This window comes from Nyctibius grandis, chromosome 1 (assembly GCF_013368605.1).
Source record: "Nyctibius grandis isolate bNycGra1 chromosome 1, bNycGra1.pri, whole genome shotgun sequence".
In the NCBI taxonomy this organism is placed as follows: Eukaryota; Metazoa; Chordata; class Aves; order Nyctibiiformes; family Nyctibiidae; genus Nyctibius; species Nyctibius grandis.
Window position 1 is genome coordinate 103,385,139 of NC_090658.1, and position 22,795 is coordinate 103,407,933.

The window sequence follows — 22,795 nt, forward strand, 5'->3', positions numbered from 1 at the left end:
GGAGACAATAATTACGGGTGTCACCAGGGTTCAGAGACAGTGGAGGTCATGGATCCTTGGATGTCTTTTCTTGTTCCATTAGAAAAAGATTTTACAAGAGCATTCAGATTCTTTTGTACTTGTAATTAAGTTCTTGGAGAGAGAAAAAAATAAATTCATACGGTTCACACAAATCACTTAGAGTAGATATCTCCTACAAAGATTGCTGTTCCACAAAGCAATAGTAGCATTATAATACCATATGCTTTTGATGAATGATAGCTATATCAACACACAAACATTTTATATATCATTCTGTCCCTTGTGCACCTATCTGTAAACTAAAGCATGCATACTCTGATTCCAAATCAATTTCCTTCTGTCAGGTAGAAAATGTAGCTGCCCAATACAAATGCAAAATGAGAGTTTCACCTAGAAAATGTTCAAGATTTGTAAATTATTTTTCCTTTGTGAAAGGGATTCAACAGTTATGGGAAATCATTTAAGAATTTTTTCTTTAAAAGCACTTGTCCAGTTGAAAATGTGTTCATCAAATTTTATTTGTAATTGCTGAACATCATAAATACTTAATAAACACACAGTTGAACATTTAGATACAACTTTAACAGATCATGTTTAGCAATGACTGCATATTTTTGCACAAACGAAAAAAAAACAAACCACCAAACCTGGAGATATTTAGAGATCTCTCTAAAGAAATACTTAGACTGGCAAGAAGGATGTTTGTTGCACATTGTTATTCAAATCATTGCTCCCTCAGACTTTGAGGTCATGAATTCCGTGCAGATCACAGCAGGGTGTTAACCAACCCATTCTGGAGATCAGTTTTGGGAGAGTATTTGAAGAATAAGCACACGTACTATATTGAGTTTACTTGGTTTCAAAAGTGAGCAACGCGTACTTCAGATATGCCTGTTTGTTAGCTCCAAAAGCTACAAATAAATACTCAAGGAAAGACCATGGTGTGGATATTCTCTGTTCTAGAAATCATCCAGTGAACAAAGACCGCTGAAAGCAAATAATTAAATAGACAAGAAAGAAAATGTGTTCAACAAGTGGCAATACAAAGTTTACAAGAGAATTTAGGCAGTAGCCTGGACTTAGTTACTCAAGGGCAAGTGAACTCAAGCTTCCCTTTACTCAGATTACATCATGACATATGTAGTCTTTGATATTCATACCCTATTACTTCTACAACAAGGCTTATTGGATACAGTATAAGTACATGGCCTTTGCACAGATAAAATGAGAGAGAGCAGGGAGGAGTTCTGACTTCAGGTGATCTTTCTGAAGAACAATAATATTTCAGAAGTGATGTCAGAAAAGACATTTTTCTTCTTTTTTAAGGCTCCGTATTCCTAAGGACAGTTTTGCTGAGTAGTTTTCCAAAATCATTGCTGCTCATTTGTTTTGTTTCACAAATTATTTGGGACCATACTGTTGAACTGCTACACATACGCATCAGATCCATGTGAATTTCCTGCACTACTTGCTATGCAAGCAATTGCATGTTCAGTAGTCAGCGGTAACTATTCCCATGTACATGCCAAATGTGAACAACTAAAGCAAGCTGTCATGGCTTGGGTTGCCTCCCATTAGCTGAAGGTTGAGCATGTGCATGTGAAGAGTCGCCACAGAGCAGCTGACACTCAGTAGTGTGCACATATTCTAAGCTTTTAAACTAATTTGGCTCTTTAAAAGCCCTGTTCATGTAATGCTCTCAAAGTGCTTATAATATATATCTATCTCTCCTTTCTTCTCTCTTATTACTTTAATAGCTTAATATGGACTTATCTAGCATGTGCATTAAAAGGCAGAACACGTAATAGAAGCAGAAGTATAAATACCTTGTCTGCTTTAGGAAACTACACCAGTTTAATTTTGCCTTTCTCATTCAAATAGCATGAGACCCTGGTGTAAACAAGGACAATAACATTAAAATATGCTCAGCAGTATTGGTCAAACCAGCTAAACTCATGGTTTAACTGTTTTCATCCAAGCTACACACTACATGCTATCACCGAGTTAACCACCTTTCATAAGAAGCTTCATTTTTCAGATGTTGTCAGAGAGTATATACTATGATTGTATAGAAAGCTGACATAGAAATTGCAGGCTGTGGTCACACAGCACAATGTTGTCTCAGGTTAGAGGTACCAGGTAAACTAACACATCACATCAATATGCACAGCCCTGAACATTAAGCTGAGTCCACTTTGCAGTCTAACAGTTTTGGTAACGTGATACCCTGCCTGTTAGCCCAAAAAGAGAATCGCAATGTTTTACACATGATCTCATCCATCTTCTTCATAAAGTCTTCTTTTGTACAAGACTAATAAAACCCATCCATCTTTCCTTGGTGGTCATATATTTTAAATTTAGCTGCTGTCTCGACTCTTTCCAGCTTGCATACATCCTTCTCAAAACATGGCGCATAAAACTGACACAGAAGTTTAGCTGAGACCACAATGTGACTGAGTATCAATGTATATGAAACAATAGCAATGACAGATTTATTTCTGACATGATTCATAAAGACACTCTATTTTACAGATTGAATACTCTATATCAGAAATTATTTCTCTAGCATGCAAGTGGTCTTTCACTGCTAAAGCAGAATAATTATCTCCCTGCGTATGATGCTTCTATTAATACTTTAGAATATCATCTGCCTGCTATTTGGAAAAGTCCTACCATGTTTGTTGACTGGTTTTCTCTTTCTGAACCATTATGGATCTGTATTTTACAGTTGTATTTCATAGAACCATAGAAGAGTTTGGGTTGGAAGGGACCTTTAAAGGTCATCTAGTCCAACACCCCTGCAGTGAGCAGGGACATCTTCAACTAGATCAGGTTGCTCAGAGCCCCATCTTGTGACAGATGCACTCAACAACAACCTGACCTTGAATGTTTCAAGGGATGGGCCATCTACCACCTCTCTGGGTAACCCATTCTACTGTTTCACCACCCTCATCATAAAAAATTTCTTCCTTATATCTGGTCTAAATCTATCCTCTTTAGTTTAAAACCATTATCCCTTGTCCTATTGCTACAGGCCCTTCTAAAAAGTCTGTCTCCACCTTTCTTATAAGCCCACTTTAAGTGCTGAAAGGCCACAATAAGTTCTCCCTGGAGCCTTCTCTTCTCCATGCTGAACAACCCCAACTCTCTCTGCCTTTCTTCACAGGAGACGTGTCCCATCCCTCTGATCATTTCTGTGGCCTTCTTCTGGACCTGCTGCAACGGGTCTATATCTTTCCTGTGCTGAAGACTCCAGAGCTGGACGCACTATATTTCACCTTCCAGATTTCATCTTCCTGATTTCAATTCATGTCTTGAATAAATCCAAAGCTAAAGCAAAACAATGGCAAAGGACAAAAAAGAACTTGCTCCAGGTTTGCCTCTAAATAGAGGCCTGAATGGGTTCAAATATACAGAACTAGTGAAGCCTGTTTCTTGGGAAAGAGAGTGTGAAAGCTGCAAAATATCACTAGATGAACAACTTAATTTTCAATATCCATTACTGTCACAAGTGCTGAATAGCAGAGGATGTGGGGAAAAGTTGGAAGAAGAGGCAGCATCATTCATACTACTCAGCCCAGCTAACTTCTACTCATGCCTTTGAATGTGTTTTTAAGGCCCTTCAGGATGCTGAAAATAAATGGTTTCTCTTTACTCCAGCACTCTAAACTGCTAGTGAAAATATTGACTCATACTGAACTCAGATTAGGATTTTGTCATATTGCATGTGATAAACCTTTAGAGTTTGACAGGCAGCAATTGATAGCTACATTACAGTTTTTCAACCATTTGTGCATCAACATTACTGTAATTTCATCACCCATAATTTCATCATATTTCTCTGAGAGTGTCATAGGGGATATCATCAAAAGCCTTACTCAAGTCAAGAATTATCACATATTCTGCTTCTCCTTTTGTCCTCTAAACCAGTTATCCTGTCAAAGAAAGAAATTAGGCTGGTTTGTCGTTATTTGCTCTTAGCAAATCCATATTAGCTGTCTCTTATCACCTTATTATTCTCCAGGTACTTTCAAATTGATTGCTTAATAAATTGTTTCAATAACTTTCTAGTATTGAATTTATGCTGCCTGCTCTATAATTCTCTGGATTCTCCTTCTCTATGGATAGGTACTACTATATCTGCCCTTTTTCAATCCCCCGGAGACCTTAACTGTCTCACACTAGATCTTGGAGATAAATGCTGATGGTATATTCGACTCTGATGATTTATTACTTGAAGCAGACGTTTGTTTACAAGAAAAGCTAAGTTCAAATCAGTATTTCAAAGCAGAATATTTGCAATATTATATAATTTTAGCTGCAAGTTTAAACCCACTCTATGGAAATATCATTGCCCTCAGGAGATGTTTGTGTCCATTCTTTATAAAACTATTACTACACTTAAAAATAACCACCTAAAAGATTATAGGTGGATTTATAGGAAAATACAGAAGGTAGGAAAGAAGAAAGGCAGAAAGGCAGGAAGGAAGAAAGGAAGGAATATAAGGATGGAGGGAGGAAGAGAGGGAGGGAGAGAGGGAAATATATTTCCAAAAAGGTAAATACAGGCAGGTAAGAAGCAGAATCACAGAATGACTCTAAAAATGGTTTCTAGCTAAATCTTCATTAACACAGCACACTAAAATAACAATAAATAAAAAATAAACAGAGCTCTTCTGAAGCAGAACACATGAAAATACTAAAACTAGTTTGTCTGTCCTTGCTTCTACTTATATATGTGAATGACTTCCTGAACTGTCCCAGGGAGGCTGATCTGGAAAAACTAAACTACAGCTTCCTCCAAAATATAGCTCTCCCTACAGAGGTGTTTCTTATCAGTTTAACTTAAAGTGTTTCAGGCTTTGTTTATGTTCCTGGAAACACCTGTGAAGTAAATAGTTGCCCAGATTAAAAGAAAAAAAATGTAGCTTGAAGCTAAAAGACTAGGCTGATTTTCCAGACAGGTTTGTCATTATTTAAAGCTGCCATTCTGTTTTTAGGAGAGAATTAAGTACTCTGCATGGAAATGTTTCCTAATTTAAAGAACCTTGTGTGCATTTTTATTTTTGAACTTAATCACTGGTGAACATTACTTTGTGCATATTCCTAACTGTTCTCATCCATAATTTTATGCACAAAGTATTAACTGTAGTTTGCTCATATCAATGTTGTTATTTGCATTCATGACTGCAAGACCATGGTCTGCTATTATCTTCACTGGTCTGTGAAAATAAGATTCTTTCCAGAGAAATCCTTCAGTTTATCAAATCCCGCTTTCACTCTGGTAGCAGCTGACCATAGAAATATCTAAAGTACAATAGAGATAATACTTCAGCAACAGAATAAAGTCAAAGCTGAAATTCTCTATTGGTATTTAATTGAATATACTCAATAATACTAGAAGTAAATACTGACTGTACTTCAAAAACTCTCTTAGGTAGGTGAAAGAAGTAGCACATAGGGAAGAGTTACTCTGTAAATGGAAGGTAAACATTAAGGTCATTTATCCAGTTTAAGAGATAAAAAAAGAAAACACTGCAGACACAGCTGGCTTTCAACATTTCCTTCTCCTTAGAACAGATTTGTCTTTTTATAGATTACAGTAAGCTGTAAGGAGAGTAAGATGTCAAGGAACTGCAAGAAATCCTTTATGAAACAGGACAGGGAGACAGTGAAGACTGGCAAGAAGTGAAGACAACTAAAGTGAGTGGGATATTTCTAAGAGGCATCTCTGCTCACAGCGTGTCTCTTGTGGATATAAACAATGGCTTGATAATGAGTAAGGCTCTGTTTTCAAATGTCCAAACCTGATGAAAGGAGGCAAATTCTGTTTCAGTCTCCTATTGTTGAATTTGCTGGAATGTGCTCCCATGTCTCATCGCACGCAGCCTGCACATACGAATGCCCCTGAGGCCCTGGCTCTGTCAGCAACAGCATTCTCCTCTTGCTTTAAAATATTCCACATATTACACATGTTCCTTTAAGTTTCCTCTGGTGAGAAGAAGCAGAAGACTATGTTTAAGGGGTCATTTTTTGTTCCATTTACTGCTAATTGTGAATATAGCCTGTGCAGCATTTCTTCGCAAAAATAACTTTTCATCCTGTCTCATAGCACATCACTTCTTGTTTTCTAAAAGACTGCTGCATTCGGAAATATCCTCTGTTTTTGATCTGCATCCATTTTAGCTCTCTCTAGTGTCTTCCCCTCCCCCACAAAATGTTACTCGTTGAAATTTCAATAAGACCATTCTATTACCTATTTAGATGCTCATATCATAATCAAGGTACCTTGAGATTCAGGATTGCCTCCAAAACCTGGAAATTGTCTGATTGCCTGACTGCCTGAGTGTGAAAATGAGTGAAAATGTGAACCTTACCTGTGGCATTACAGCCAGTTATGGAAATAATAACTGGGAAATTTAAGAGACTGTGGTGAGATTACTGATTATTATGTAAATCTCACCAGATGATCTAACCAAAACCCACGCAAGGCAGTGCCACAGATGTTAATCATTAGATGTCAGTGTCTATCAAATTACTTAATATGGCAAAGATTGTGTGCTACATATGGAAAAATATTAAGTTCATATTAAACTCCAACAAAAAATGGATTTAATCAGAGGTTAATTTGATTCTGACAGTAGTATGAGACCTGTTCCAACAGTTCCAGGCAGTGAGAGAAGCGAGGAAGATGATGCCTTGCAGGATGCCTCAGACGAATCGCTTTACAGAAATCTCTCTAGAGATAAGAAGAAATATCTAAGTAAGAAATACAGTTGAGTTGCAGATGGTTCTTAGAAGACACGAACAGGGCAAATAATAAAAGAAGCATCTTATTGGGGAAAAATGGGACAACACAAAGCACTAAAGAAATCATAAAAAAAATAGGCAGAATGTTTTGCCAAAATAAAAGGCTCAGTTAAAAACAGGAAAAGAAAACAAGCTATGAAAATAATATGCATAAGATTAAGTTATTTAGAAACACAGTCAAACCAATGGTACAATCGGTAAAAAAAGGCTAACTGTAAAGTGACAACAAATGCCAAACAAGAGCCAGCAGGATGGAAGGAATATTTTGACAAAGTGCTAATCCCTGCTGACCATGCAGATCCAAGCAGACCAGGCATGCTGGAAGGACAGGGCAGCTTTCAAGGCAGAAGGGATGTGAGCTCTATGCTGCCAGCAGAAAAAGGAAGCAGAAGGAGCACTGATGTAGATCAGAAGAGGAGCGTTGATGGTGCAGGCTGCATAACTGCTGAGCGGTAAATAGCTAGAAGGACAAGTGTGAACAAAGCATCAGAAGTACAATCTTCTAAGCTTTTTAACAGAGGTGATATTCAGTGACTGGCAAAACACAGCGGCTCTATCAATCTATAAGGCCACCTACCTAATTCAGGCCATGCCAGATATGAATCTCATTGTCAGTTTCTGGAAAAAAAAAAAACACATGAAGAATGAGACTTTTAACAGATTCAGACTAGTTATAAAGAAAGTTGTAGAGGAAAAGTATTGTTTCAGATGAGGTACTACTTGGATGTACTCATCCTGAGCTGACCAAAGACAAAAAAGGGAATAGGGATTGCGGTGTTTGCTCTTTTCACTGACTTTCTGAAGGCATTAAATTTAGCATTTAGAAAAGCATTATGGAAAGCAGCAAAATCATATGATGTTCTAGATAAAACAGATTCTATTTAAAATGCATATACAAAACCTTCTCGAGTGACATTGGTAGCTGGCTCACACTGGAGGTTAGAGGAAGAGAGAAGATGGACTTCCTGCTGTTTGACATCCCTCTATGCTGAATTAGTAAGGGTGCTGTAAGAGATGTCAGATGAGAAATTAGATGATCTAGAACTAATCATCTGCTGTGCAAACAGCACTACACAGGGTCAGTAAATTGTGGTGAAATTTCAAGTGTACTACAGAAGTTTGATTACCACTGATGATTCAAGAATGAGGTCTGATGAATGATGGGAAAGCTGATGGAGATGTGTCCCAGCTATAAGTGTTGCATGGAAATTGAGGAAATTGGGAATAAAGGGTTACTAACAGCTTTGTTAATAAGCTCATGAAAGCAACATTCTAAGAGGATTCCTCAACATCCTGTAATTTGCTATATAACATGAACAAGGCTTCAAAACACTGTAGAATGAATATAGGGTAATACAGAATTATTTTTATGAAGAACTTATGAAGAAGGATGGAGGAGAATCCCTGATATGGAGATACAGGAGTGGCAACATGCAAGAAAGTTAGAATGGGAGGAACAAGACAGAAGAGAAGAGAGGATGGCCAACAGCTAGATTGCTGTACATGGGGACACGAATTAGGTTTAACTGAGGTAAAAGCACTGAAGAGGTGTCACAGGGGAATTCAGTGTGGGATAGCTGCAAGAATGGAACCACACCAGTCATTGATATAAAATTTATTTACCAAGGTAGGTATAGCAGGCAGGTAGTGATCACCTCAGACGCACACCAGTCAAGGCCCCTGTCCCTGCCCCTGGACCCAGGGAACAGGAGATACACCTCTCACCTCTCAGTCCTGGCTCGCGGCCCGGCCACTTGGCACAGCGTTTCCACCACAGCCTCAGACTTCTGCACAGTGTCAAACTTCTGTGTACAGATGTTACCCACGAGGGACTAGGAATGTACCGGGAAAGATGCATCGCTAGTAATATATAATATATACATAATGTACTTTCAAATTCTTAGAAATGATCCATAAATACCAGGAAGACAATGTGATTTTAGAAGGAAAATAAAAAACTGTTGCAAAAAAATGCTTCTCAAATGACAGTGCCCAGTCCATCCTTCTTTTAAGGAAAAGAGACTTCAGTTTAAAGACTCAAAGGTTGGAATTTGATCAGATCACCGGTATTTGATTCATCTTTGGTACCCTGTAGCACACTGAGTACTAAAAGTCTCCTCAGTCTCTCCTGTAAAGATGGTACGAGCTTCACCAGAGCAGGTGCTGGAGGAAGGAGCCCGAGCTGAGGGTAATGCAGGTGCTTAGTGCTGTGCCAGCTGATAGGCTCTCCTCCATTTAAGACAGTACCTCAGAGACCTACTCCAAGTAGGAGCAGGAGTATTATGTTTCTTCTTGATGTAGCTCTCCAGTTATCTCTGTACCTCTACTTGTAGCTCACCTCCTCGCTTTTTTCAGCTGAAGATGTATATAGCAGACATCCAAATGGCCCCTCTGAGAGTGCTTATTGAATTTTGCCACAAGTAAGTCATGCAAAGATATTTCCATAGGTAATAACATATATAGATGTATCTGGTGGATAAAATTATTGAAGTTATCCTAGAGCTTTGGGAGCCAAAGTAAAAACTGAAGCTTCTAGTGAAACTAAAGATCCACTAACTTCAGATCTTCAGATACTTCTGAAGATATTTTATTAAAAATCAGTGGATGCATGGTAACTATTTTTTTATTAATCTTGACCTTTGTGCCTAAACTACAAAAACGTTTTCAAAAATGTATCCTGTGAGAAAGAAGACAGCACTGAATTGTGGTGCATATCTAGGAAGCACATATAGATAAAAAATACAAATTTCTCCTTTCACAGAATTTCAGTGAAGTCAGTATATTTATGCATAGGTATGAAAGGCCATGGAGCTTGGGGCAGGACCCTGATGACCAGAGAAATGCAGACGTTGCACCTAAGCCAAAAGGATGGTCTGGAGAACTACAGAACAGTCAACCTCACTTCAGTTCCTGGGAAAATCATGGAGTGAATCCTCTTGGCACATATTTCTACACACAAGAAGGAGAAGAAAGTGGATTGACCAAGGGTTAAGCATGCTTGACCATCATTATAGTCTTCTATGATAAAATGACTGGATTTTTGGATGAGGTGAGAGCAGCACATGTCTTTTACCTCAATTTCATCAAGGTTTTAACACTGTCTCCTTCAACATCCAATGTAACCAAGTTACAGCATTGGGGTGCAATGGGAAGACAACTAGATAAGCAAAAAAACCTGTTCAGTGGTTGTGCTCAGGGTAATGATTACTGGGTTAATCAATGGCCTGGAAGAGGCAAAGGAGGGGACTTTCATCAGGTTTGCAGACGACACCAAACTGGGGGTACCTATTGATATTCTTATGTACAGGGTTGCCATTCAGGAGACCTAGACAGGCTAGGGCAACCTCATGTAACTAAAATAAAAAAAATGTGAGAAGTCCTGCACCTGGAAAGGAAAAACCCCCTGCAATAATATGGGGTGGGGCTGGTTGGGAAGCAGCTCTGCTTAGACGGAGCTGTTATGCCTCGGCAGTAAAGACAGCCAACAGTGTCCTGGGCTTTTCAGTATCCTGAGAATCACAGCCAGTAGATAAAGGGAAGGTATTATCCCCCTTTACACGGTATTCATTAGACCTCATCCAGAATACAACAGTTTGGGGCTGCCCAATACAGGAAAACAGGGACAAAGTGGAACAAGATCGGTGAAGGTCACCAAGATAGTTGCAGCTGGAGCACTTGCCCTGTGAGAAGAGGCTGAGTGATCTGGGATTGTTCAGCCTGGGAAAGAGACAACTTCGGGGGACCAAGCAGCAGTCCCCAGTGCCTATGGGGTGGATATTGAGGAACACCTGACTCTTCAAAGCAGTGCATGGTGGGAGGATGAGGGACAGCAGGCACAAGATGAAAACAGAAGTTCAGATTGGCTATGAGGAAAATAAGTTTCACCATAAGAACAGCTCAGCAGTGGAGCAGGTTGCCCAGAGATGTTACGCAGTCTTTGTTCTTGGAGATTTTCAAGACCCAACTGTAAAAAGCCCTGAGCAACCTGGTTAGACCCATAGCTGGCCCTGCATTAAGCAGCAAGTGGGACTAAAGATGTCTTGAGGTCCCTCCACACCTGAATTATCCTACAGTCTTGTGATTCTATGAGATAATCATATGAATACATGAGCACACTCTCTAATAAAATCTAAATAATTTAAATTCTTAGAAAATTTAAAGCAGATCTAATTTTAAGTCAAAATTCCTTATCTTAACAGTCCAAGACCCTTTCAGCAAAATCAGTTAATATGACACACTTCAGCAGTATGGGAGACAAAAAAGGCATGGTTTTCCCAACAGTTTTTGGATCGATTTGGAACACGTTATCGAGAACCTAACAGAACCTGTTAGATCCAGATTTGCTGAGGGTAAAACTTCATTTCTATAGTGTTTATGTATTTCAAAGTGTCTTAGCAGAAACAATATATCCATTAAGAAGAGCTTAAAAGGCAAAAAAACTATTAGAGTTTAACAGGTGCATATAAACTAATAAAGAAGCAGACACTTCAAGGGACCCATTTTCACTGTTTTCCCTCTTGCTCCCACATAAATTTAATGCAGTGTTAGAATAGGTAACTTCACTAGGAGTGAATGAACTCTGAAAACATTGGGCATTCATGCTTGATTTCCTTGAATCACTGATTCAAGTTTGCATTCAAGTTCTGAGGCTAAGAATATAACAAAATTAGACATTTCACTAATTTCCGCAGGAAAATTTCAGTGCATGTGATTTGGCACCAATGTGAGTGATGCATAGAGGCTGGGCTACTGGACAGCTTTATGAACAATTAGGACAGAGGGTAAACATTGCAGTGCCATTTGAATGTCGATGCTGTTTCAATATTCGATAGTATGATTGCTTTACTGTCACGCCTTCTGGAGAAATTAAATATGCGAAAACCTTCGTGGTTTTCCCCATAGCTTCTACCTGCCAGCATTTGAATACAAATCAGCTGCAGAAGCCTCCCTTGAGTTATTCTCAGAACAACCTTCCTATGTGTTTCCTCTGAATGTAAATGTCAGCTTTATCACTAAGCAGGCCATGCAGCAGCTTGGTCTGGAAACAGCATCCTCTTCCATCATGAACCAGGATGAGAGCTCCAAGTGCCAGGAAGTGGAGTTCAACATGCACACCAGAGCCTGCCAACACACTCTAACTTAAAGGTTTGCACAGGACATTTCCGTGCTGTCCCAGCAGTCAGGATAGAGAAGAAATTGTAATTCAGTTTCATACTATCTTCACGAGTTTCCATGGTGATGCAGGATAAAAAACCTGCAGTAACTCCTCTGTGCTACCAGTATCTTGGGAGACGGAGGTGGCGGTTTATGGTAAGGAGCAGGAGCCTCCCAGACATTTCTCTGCTCACCCGTGCCGCAAACATGAATGCATGTACCAACTGGTGTGATACAACAGACAGCCACATGATCCAGTAATGCCAGAGGAGCTGTTGCTATCACTCGTCAGTACAGTGGTACCTCTTTTGGCAGTATAACAATATGGCTGTATGACATTTACAGTTATGTGTGTACATTCATTAAAGAAATTATTTGTCTCTGAAAGGAAAATGGAAGTCCAGCTAGCAGCATCTTCAAAAATTAAACTAGATTGTTACCTTCAGCCAACTTTTCATCTGTTCAGCCACCTGTATTAGTCAATAGGAATGAGACTAGCTTTGCAAATATTTATTACTTGGAAAAACAGCAGAGGCAGATCACACACCAAGGTCTTACACCCTTCTTTTTCAAGCCATGATTATGGCAGAGACAATGCCTCTGTAGGACAATATAATGGGATACAATGGGTTAAATCATTATTTTTATAATACAGATGATATTCCCCTGTAAATCTATGAAAGTCAGGAGTCCGAACAGCTGTAAGTCCCAGCTGAATTCTACAAGCTACACCTGTCAGGATGCTCAGCACCCCAGAGGATTTGGCTTAAGTATTTTAAGACAGACTTTTAAGAGGTTGGGTTTTTTTAACCTAACCTGAAAGTTATGACCCCATGCTAAGGACTGTTAACCTTTTGCCATTCTCACTAATATCTTAGCTAGTAGACATGTTTTGAAGTTGGTTACTAAGCAATCAAATAGGTAGTCTTTGAAGAAGAAGAGTCTCTTATAGCTCTTTGAGACTGCACTATGGTTTTCATGTTATGATGAATGTAATTTGCATCCTTTGGGTGCTATTTCCTACTTGTCCTTGCCTAACAGAAAACATTAATATCACTAAGTCTTTCAGAGGGACGGAGAGGAGCTGGAGAAGCAAACAAATGTTTCTTATGCCCCAATTTAGGATCATCGGAATGATCCATAAAGGAAAGCTTTTTAACAGGAGACTGGTAACTGACACTTCAGCTGCAATAAGATATATACCTTGATGCTTGCACACACACAAAAACATAAAAATAGCAAATTTGGCATTCAAGCTTATATTGTTGACAGCATAATAATGCAATCAAAACTCTGCTACAGAGAAGTAAGTAATTCCCCAAAGCCTTTGCATCATTGCAAACTAACACACACTCTATAAGGTTGTTTATAAAGGACAAACTACTCATAAATATGATTGGAAGGTACCCTTCAAGAATCTCCTAATGTAAATACTCCATCAATGTCATCCAAATAAATTGTAAAATGCAATTACACAAAAAACAGTTTTTTGAAACTTAACTACTTTGTAATAAATAATTAACTTTGTGATATCCATTGCACATAACTTTCTTCAATAAACATCAGTTGGAGAATGCAGAATAACTTTATCACCACATCACAGACCAAAGAAGACAACACTGAAATATGGCAAACATTTCTACCAAAAAAAAAGGTATATGCAATGTTCTTAGAAATATTTAAGAAGAGCCATCCATGTATAACACAGTGATCACAAAATCAAACCAGCCATTTCAGCTCTCTAGAAATTGTGACTTCAGGGAGAACTTGGCTCGTATTCAGTCCTGATTTAGCTACATGGCTGCAACTAGAGACAATTTAGACACCCAAATCAGAAATTAGGCCCCCAGTGACTATATTACTAAATTTTATAATCACTGCTCTATTGGAGGAATATGTGGTGAAAATCAGAAACCTCTGTTACTAAAACCTGTTTTCTTATTTCTCAGAAAGAATGCTTCTGTTGGTAAAGTTTGGGCCAATTGGATAGATGAGATTTATGAGCCAGAGAAACACACTCTGAACTGGAGTACATGGTGTTCCCACTAAGGATGCTGCTGACCTGCCATATCAGTGCAATATGGTGGAGCCAACCCTCAAGCACCAGTGAGGATTAAAGTGTACCTCAGAGGGAAATACAGATGTAACTGGCAGAACTGTGCCATTTATTTTCCTTTTTTTTTTTGAGAGAAAGATTTTTTTAACATTGATTTTGAACCTAAATCACAAAGACAATTTTCAAGCCTTGCACCTTATGCCAAGTAAAAAGATGTGCGAACAATGAAATTACTCTTCCTTTGTTCAATACGGAATATTTTATTTTTCTGAAATTGCAATGTTGGTGTCCTGGTTCCTGAAGGGCCCAAAATATCATTTTTTTTTGTTCCATAAGATAGACCCATATTGCTCTGAAAAGAAAAAAAAATCTTAGTTTTACACATATACCCTAATAAAGGATCTTAACAAAACAGTGCATCACAAATTGTGAAACATTGCTCTTTTGAAAGGATAGCAATTCCATATGATCCTCAGCTTTTTCAGCCCTTCGTTGTTCATTTTTGTGTAGTACTACAGACAGGTTAGCTGCTACTGCAACAGATTGCATTGGTGCTATTAAGAAATCATCTTCTATGCAATATGGGTTTAACCCCAACCTATTCCACTGGTCTGAATGACAGCATTCATAGTGAAGCTTGTGAATCGTTGAATATCCAGGGTGTTCTGGAGAACAAGTCTTATGAGGAGCTGAGGAATCTGGGGTTGTTTAGTCTGGAGAAAAGGGAGCTCAGGGGAGACCTTATTGATGTCTACATCTACCTGAAAGGAGGTTGTAGCAAGGAGGGTGTTGGTCTCTTCTCCCAGGTAACAAGCAACAGAACAAGAGGAAACGGCCTCAAGTTGTACCAGGGGAGGTTTAGACTGGATGTCAGGAAAGGTATCTTCACGGAAAGGGTTATCAAGCAGTGGAACTGGCTGCCCAAGGAAGTGGTGGAATTACCATCCCTGGAGGTATTTAAAAGACAAGTAGATGTGGTGCTTAGGGCTATGGTTTAGTGGTTGACTTGGTAGTGTTAGCTTAATGGTTGGACTTGATATTAAAGGTCCTTTCCAGCCAAAACGATTCTATGATTCTATGTGTTTGTGGCCTGCCTGCTCACTTTTGCAGTAGCATTGGGTACTAAGATGACATGGGCAATAATAACTGAACACAACCGTAGCTCGCTCTGTAATGCCTTGACAATACCACTTCACCACACAGAAAAAATATGCTCCCACCCATGTTGTAACTCTTATCTTGGATGTCCCTTTAATGGACTAGCTGCTCCCATGCACCGTTTCTTCATGTAAAACAATCTGTTTATACTCCTGGGCTCCTGAAAGTCTGTAAACCACAGATTCTTCCCACACACACACCTCCCGCCCTGTATTACATTTCTGCCCTTTCAATTTACGTTCCACTAAGAAGTGCTGATAAAGCTACATGTGTAGAGATTAAAGGCAGGGTCTACTGTGACTTACAGACATCAAAAGCCAAGAGCAGTACGAGGCTGGAGTACATTGTATGGTACTGGCTTTTGTTAGCCGCCAAAAGCCTCTCATTATCATTCTTGTTGTAAGTGCTCCCTACTGCTTCTCTAGTGATTGTAGGTGCCCATCAGAGGTGATAAATACTACATCCAGAGAGAGCACAGGTGATTTAATTGACATGCAAGAGGAGGAACTGAGGTGGGTGGGTGCAGTGACCTGTGAAAGCTGGTACTTGTGACACATCACACGTTACATTTCCGAGTTAATTTATTGCTTGCAGAAACAATCACAGTTTGTCTAAAACAAGATTGCAAACAGAAAGGATCTTTTAGTGGTAAATACACTGTAGAACCGTGCTCTTACCACTCTCCCAGCCATGTGATGCAGAAATACTGGTGTAAAGGTTTTTTATATACATACCTTTATATATATATATATATCTCTTCCTCTGGAGAAGCAAGTACCTATTCCAGTGTAAGCTACCTTCACAGTAGTATAACAAAATGTGCATTCTCATAAAGTTACACCCCTTGAATGCATGAGAATGAGCATATTGCTTTTTCTTAAAGGCTCATCCATCCCAGTACCCCATCTCCAGCACCAGCTCTCAGTGGACCTGGATAGAAAAGGGCAAGAACAGAAAAAGTGCACATAGTATTCCTGAGTGCTGTCCCGTCCCACTAATCCCTACTGGAGGGACTTCATGAGCCTGATGTGGTTTCTATATTTAAAAATTTAGGTTAGAAACCATAACATAATTTTGCTTAATAATTCATAAACTTAGACCAGATATAAGTCTTTTTTCCATTTTTCTGCACAATTTACTGCATTTTACAGAATCCATCTACCTGCAGTTCTAATTCCAGGTTTCCCTGCTGGTATTCAGGGTGGCTTATGGGTTCTTTCCATTTCCTTCACATCTAGCTCATCACTCTCCCAATATTTCATTCCTTTCTGTCCATTTCCTGCAAATTTCAGTGGGATTGCTCTGTTATTTGTTCTGTCATGGTGATCTCATTTTGCTCACTCATCTTAAATCTTTCTTCTTTTGTTCTTTAGTGTGTAAGTGATGTGCAGCATAAAACTCTTGCAACACCCTGTATGAAAACACCAGAATGTATTTTCTGTATGAACAAATCAGGAATGTTTCTTTCACTCTTAGTTAAATTGTTGGCTTTCCTCTAAAATAAAAAGTCATTACATATTTTTGTAGCTTTCAAATGGGCTTCTACACATACAATATTCTTGAATTTATTGTTGAAAGACAGAGCGTTACTTCACTTTTACAGGTAAATGAAAAATAAATGCATGTGGATTATTATATCTTTGGTTTGGTTTAGGGATTGGTTTTGTGAGTTTTTCTTTTTACTTCTGACTGTTTGGGGCAGTGGTAAAATTATATATATATTTAATTGCAAAAACTGGTTTAAATATCTTCTTCAGTGAAAAATATGTTTGATTAAAACTTCCAGTTTAACATACATTCTTTCAAAAATTTTATGTAGAGGAATTTAGTTAATTGTAACTAGGTATTATGTTGTAGACAAGGCTATATGGCAAAATACAGAGGAAAAAAGTAAATAAAGAGTGACAAGAATAGCATGAATGTAAGATGATGATGGCAACATGAACAAATGGTCTAGGGAATGATGAACCATGCAAAAAAAAAAAAGTTTGTGAAAAAATGGGAGGGTATTATCTTTGTATGTGTTGTTAGTTCACATAAAGTATTCTCTCTCCTCACCTCTTTATTAATTTGTTCTGGATGCAATGCCTCTATTTACACAAAGGCATTTGCTCTAACACATTATCTGCATCCTGGGCCAACTAGTAGAGGGTCACTCATGTACGGAGTGCTGAGAGCCAGACCTTCTTTGGGGAGACTGACGACCCACACAGCCCAGCACCTGACTTCTGTCTCCTTTCCCAAGGTGATCGCCCAAAGCTTTTAATAATCATTTTCTGTGAGCTTTTAAATTTGAAAGAGTTTTAAATCTCTTGAGGTTTACATTTCAGGTTACTAAAGCAGAGTTCTTCCAGTATTAGGCTGAGGATATGTTGTTTATGTCCTGGGGGCTTTTGACCAAACTGGAGCTTGGGGTGTGCAGGATCCTTATGTTGGAAAACACAGTGTCTCTACAGGACACAGTTCTGGGAACTACCTCCAGAAATGCACTCTGTTTTTGTCAAGAAGAGAACTGATTTACTCTAAAGGAGAGTACGGGAATGAAAACAGTATGTATGGATTAGGCGCAAAACAAGGATGTAAATTATTTGACAGTGTAGGTATACCTAGTGAGTTCACAAATAGTCTCAGGGGTTTCCAAATAGAGCCTTTTCACACAAAAACTTGGTATTATGGGAATGAATTAGAAGCTGGAAGTAAAGAGTGGTATACTTTGTGGCACAGATTTGGACAAGAGGAAAAGGATAATAATGAATATGAAGGTAAATGGAAAAAGGTTTGCGACATGGGCAAAGCAGGAGAGGAATCTAATAGGAACAAGAATTCTGCAAAATTATACAGAAACCTATGGTGATTTCTTTGAATTGAGTTTGTATGCAAGAGAAAACTAAATCAGACATGACATGAATGGGTTATGAGTTTGTGGGTTTATGTTACTATAGAGCATGAAAAAAAAATATAGAGGAATCTATGTGGACTGTTGAATAATACCATACTTTCTCACTCAACATTTCCTTCCTTTCAGTGTTTCTCTATAGTTATTCAAGGTACACTGGAGGAAATATGTAGATATACATTTTTCTCCAGTTTCAGTACTATATACTTGAACAAGCAAAACAACAAATTCCTCTCGGGTTGTCAAGCTAGTAGGTGGTAGCAAACACACGTCTTGCCAATTCCCAAAGGCCATTCTGAATTCTTCCCATTTTGCTCCTCTTATGTGCTTTGGAGGATATATTAATCCTAAAAATGTAGTGGAGTAGCAAAACAGTTATGTAAATAGTCCGGTCTGGCAAATTCCTTCATCTGTGTGGAAAAAAGCACAGGAAAGGAAAATTCAGTAATTCCACATTAGAAACATGAAAGACAAAATAAAAAGCAAATACATATTATTCTTTAAAAAAAAAACAAAACAAAACAAACTCAAATTTCTAGTCTCTGCTATTTGATAAACCTCTGTGTTGTTAATGAAGAGCTTAGACAAGCATTATTCATCATCACAGGATTTCAGGGTGGTAAACCAAGAAAGGAGAATAATATTTTGCTGACTTGACAAGGCAGTCTAATATTTTGAGAACAATTGTTTACTCCAGAATATTTTACAAAAGGGTGGGATTGCAGAATATTATGTAATTTCTGTTACTACTTTTCTATTTGCTTCATAAACCTTTCTTTTTGGATCACCTCTTTTTTAGAGCTTACATTTTTGCTTAATTTAATCTAAAAGTGCAGTTATCCAAATTTAACAACTACATTTCTGGACATAAGATCTTTCTAGATGATAAAGTCAAGAAACTCTCTTATCACAGCAAATAGCTGAATGATCACTTTATAAGATTATCTGTAGAAACATGAAGTACGAAGTAAACTAATTGTTTTTAAGGAAGTTTTGTTTTGAAAAAAAAATACTTTGAAAAATCAGATTCCTCATATTTAGAATTCAATTCTATTAGCTTAGATTTAATAACAGCAACATAAAAACAACCATTTGTGTAAGATTTTAACTGGGAAATGAGAAATTAGGAAGATTAATTTTTCTTGTTGTAGTATTTGTTAGAACTTAATCTTAGACTCAAACTGAGCTGCGTCTACTTCTTTTGAAGATATTGAGAATGATTTCTGGGTGGGCCCAGAAGAAAAATGCATTTTTTTAGCACACATTGTCTTGCTGCTAGTAGTAGCAAAGTCCTGCCACCTCTCTAAAGCATTTATTTTTAAAACCTTCTTTTGTCTATTCAAAAAAGAATTATAATTAGCACTTATCTGTCATTTTGAAGTCTAATTAGTAAGCCTTGCATTCTTATTGAATTATGAAGAGTTGAAGGTCATGTCATACATCATTTCAAAAGTAAATGTCCCCTAAGTTTTTAATACAGTCTTGAAATTTACCACTTTTACAGATATGACATTTGACATTAAAGATTTCAACATCATTAGAACACAGGTTAAAAAGAAAACCCCAGGTTTTATAAAGTGCATTGATTTTCTTATTTTATAAGGGGAAATCTGATTTATTAGACTCATTTTCTAAAATCACTGAATAGCATGATTCACCATTTGCAGAGGTTTTATACCAGTTTATTTCAATCACTTTGTTGGAGTTACTCCTATGTATTTTGAAATGATCCAACACAGAACTAGGTCCAACTACCTATACATGCTTTTCAACACTTGCATGGTCATATTCGACTTAGCATCACAACCTTCTCTTCTCCCTGCCCCACCGATTACAGAAGCAGGATCCTCTGATAGCAACAGAAAGCCCAAGTGATTTTCTGCACTGGAGGAAGATACGCAGCTGGGAAATGGTCTGGAGAGCAGACAGCCTCTGGGGTGGGGAAAAGCAGAGGTGTGGGAAGAAGTTTCCAAGTTCCCTGCAAACAAACATGGGAAGAGGGCTCTGGCTCACCCACAGCAGAGAGGTGGGAGCCTGCAGGGTTCAGGTCTCGCAGCTGGCCCCAGGTAAGTTGGTGTCTTGTGGAAGGAGGGGATTGAAGTCCACAGACATTGCCTTCAGATTTTACACCCCACAGCTTTGCTCAGACAGTGCCAAGACCCTTACGGCCTTGGCTGGAGCGACTTGACTGTTCAGCATCTCCTGGGTGCTCCTTAGCCCAAAAGGCAGCCCCATGGCACCTTCTCCCTGCTGCGGGTGGACTGCTGGGTATGAACAAACCTTCAAATCAGCCTGCACAGGAATAGGTCGCTTCTGTGTGTCTCTCTCATGTCTGTGCTCACAAACTGCACCTACAGTTTTGGTATGGGCTGCTAAGGGAAGACTTCACACCTGGAAGAAAGTGTACATTTGAGAATCAGCAGCAAAAGTTTCAGCAACTTTGGTTGTTTTGCTTATTACAGTTCTCCTAACTGAACTCTCAACATTTGTTATACCGATTGCAATATTTGTGCAGCAGAATTGTTTCATTTCAAAATACTTTAGAAATAAAAATCCATCTGTGTTCTAATTTGTATTTAGTCAGTGCTTTAGACATTACATTTGAGTCTCTGTTGGTATAAATAAAACCAATAGATTTAACAGGACAAAAAGCATTTTGTTTTTTTTTCTGTGGTTTCTTGTTTTTGCAATGCCTGACTCTCTGAAGGGGTTTTATTTTTAAGGCTTCACTGTGTGTTTTGCTGCCTAGTTAACAAAACAACTGGTAAAAGCATGTGCACCTGTACTACACTTGCCTTCATTCGCAGTGTGCTCAGAGAGAAGGGAGGGAGGTGAAAAAGAACGCAGCAAACCAAGTTGCAAAGTGCTAAATCAAACTGCATGTCAGTGTTGTGAAACCTTGGAAGCCCTTCAAAAGGATGTTGGCATATCTGTCCTTTCTATCTTAACAAACTGACAAATGTCTTGATTGGCTTGAGCAGATCTTTCAGTAACTATTACAGAATTATACTCCATGGCAGATAATCTACTTTTGGGGGTCAGCCACTTCTTTTATGGCTACCGCTACAGAGCTACCACTAAAGATTATGAACTGGTTCTAAGCTTACAGTTTATAATGGAAAATAGGGCACACATCAAAGAATATTGGTATTATATTTTTCTCAAACTGAAATACAGGGAAGTAAGAAGTGGAAGAAAAGGAAAGCTTAACATTGGGGCACCTGGTGAGAAACATGAAGTTCTTCCTAACATGGAGGAAATTGTAATTCTTCTAATAAGCCATTACAGTGACTTGGAAAAGAAAAAAAAAAGACAGCACTCACCTTTCAACTCCATAAACCTTACATTTAGGGCTTAGAGATATCAATCTGAAACCCAGAACTGATAGAAGGTATTCCTGAAGCACCCACGAGTACATTCAACAGATGCAGCCTCATTGCTTTGTAAATAAAAGCCCATATTTTTACTTGCAGTACTGTTATTAAAAAAAAAAAAAAATAAAAAAGAAAAAGAAAAAAAATATCATTCACAGTCTCAGCTAAATCTCAGTTCTCAGTTCAATCTCAAGATCAGTCTCAGGTCTTACTTTGATGTCAGGTCAACTTTGACATCTCAAATTTAGGCAAAAAAAGGAACATTAGGTAAAAACATAAGGGCACAAATTTTTGCCTGTGGCTTGCCCATAAAAGTTTTGTTTCGCACCATGCCAAATGGTGTTGCAAGATAAATGATGTCATCTATCCTAGAAGCATGGAAAGCTAAGTCCCCATGCACCTCTCTTTAAAAAAAACCTGGCATTCTGCAAAAGCCAGTTGTAGCCCTCTATCTGCTCAGCTGAGAGGCTGAGGATGCCATGAACATGCTGAGTCTCCTTTTTCCCCATATGATAAATTTGAACTAAATAGTTTTTGACATCTTTTAGCACAAGTCAGAGTCAAAGCAAACCAATTGCCTGGTTTATGCCTTAGGCCTAGACAAGCAGGGTAACCAGAGGACGGCCATTAATCATCAACAAACTACAAAGCAATCACCATGCCAAGTAAAAGGTAAAATCAATTACAGTGACAATTAAAGTGGTCAGATATCAGTCTTCCAACCAAAGCTCAGGCAAACCATCATGCTGCTATAAATATACAGTGTCTGGTCTGAGAATAAATTTTCATCTATTGGGCTGCCTAAGAACATGAACACAGAAAGTGGGTCCCTCCTGAGAAGACCTTGCAGGCAGATTGGAACACTGCTGGTAGAGCCAGACTCCTGAATGTTGTTTCTCAGTTGAGAGAGGTACCCCCTTGAAAGTCCTACCTCGGGCACCTAGACTTCATATAGGGTCTGGACTTCCAAAAAACATCAGCCCTATATCAGTTTACATTTACACTGCTTCCAAAGGACAGCCACCGAACAATGCTTTTCTGGCTCAACTCATCAAGGATCCTTGGCGAGTGGCCCATAGTTAACATTAGTTGAAAAGTGCTTCCTGCTCTATGAATGAGAAATTTGAACACACAATCAATCAAATCAAAATGTACGTTTTGTAACAAAGTACAACAACAACAACAAAACGATCAAAAACTCACTCCCATCAGGTTTTAAGTACAAAATACAATTTCATAGAGTGTTTTGTCTGGGTTCTACTTCTTATTGCATTCCCAGGATCAGTTTAGATTTCTCTAAACTGTAGATCAAAATTGCTAGGTTTA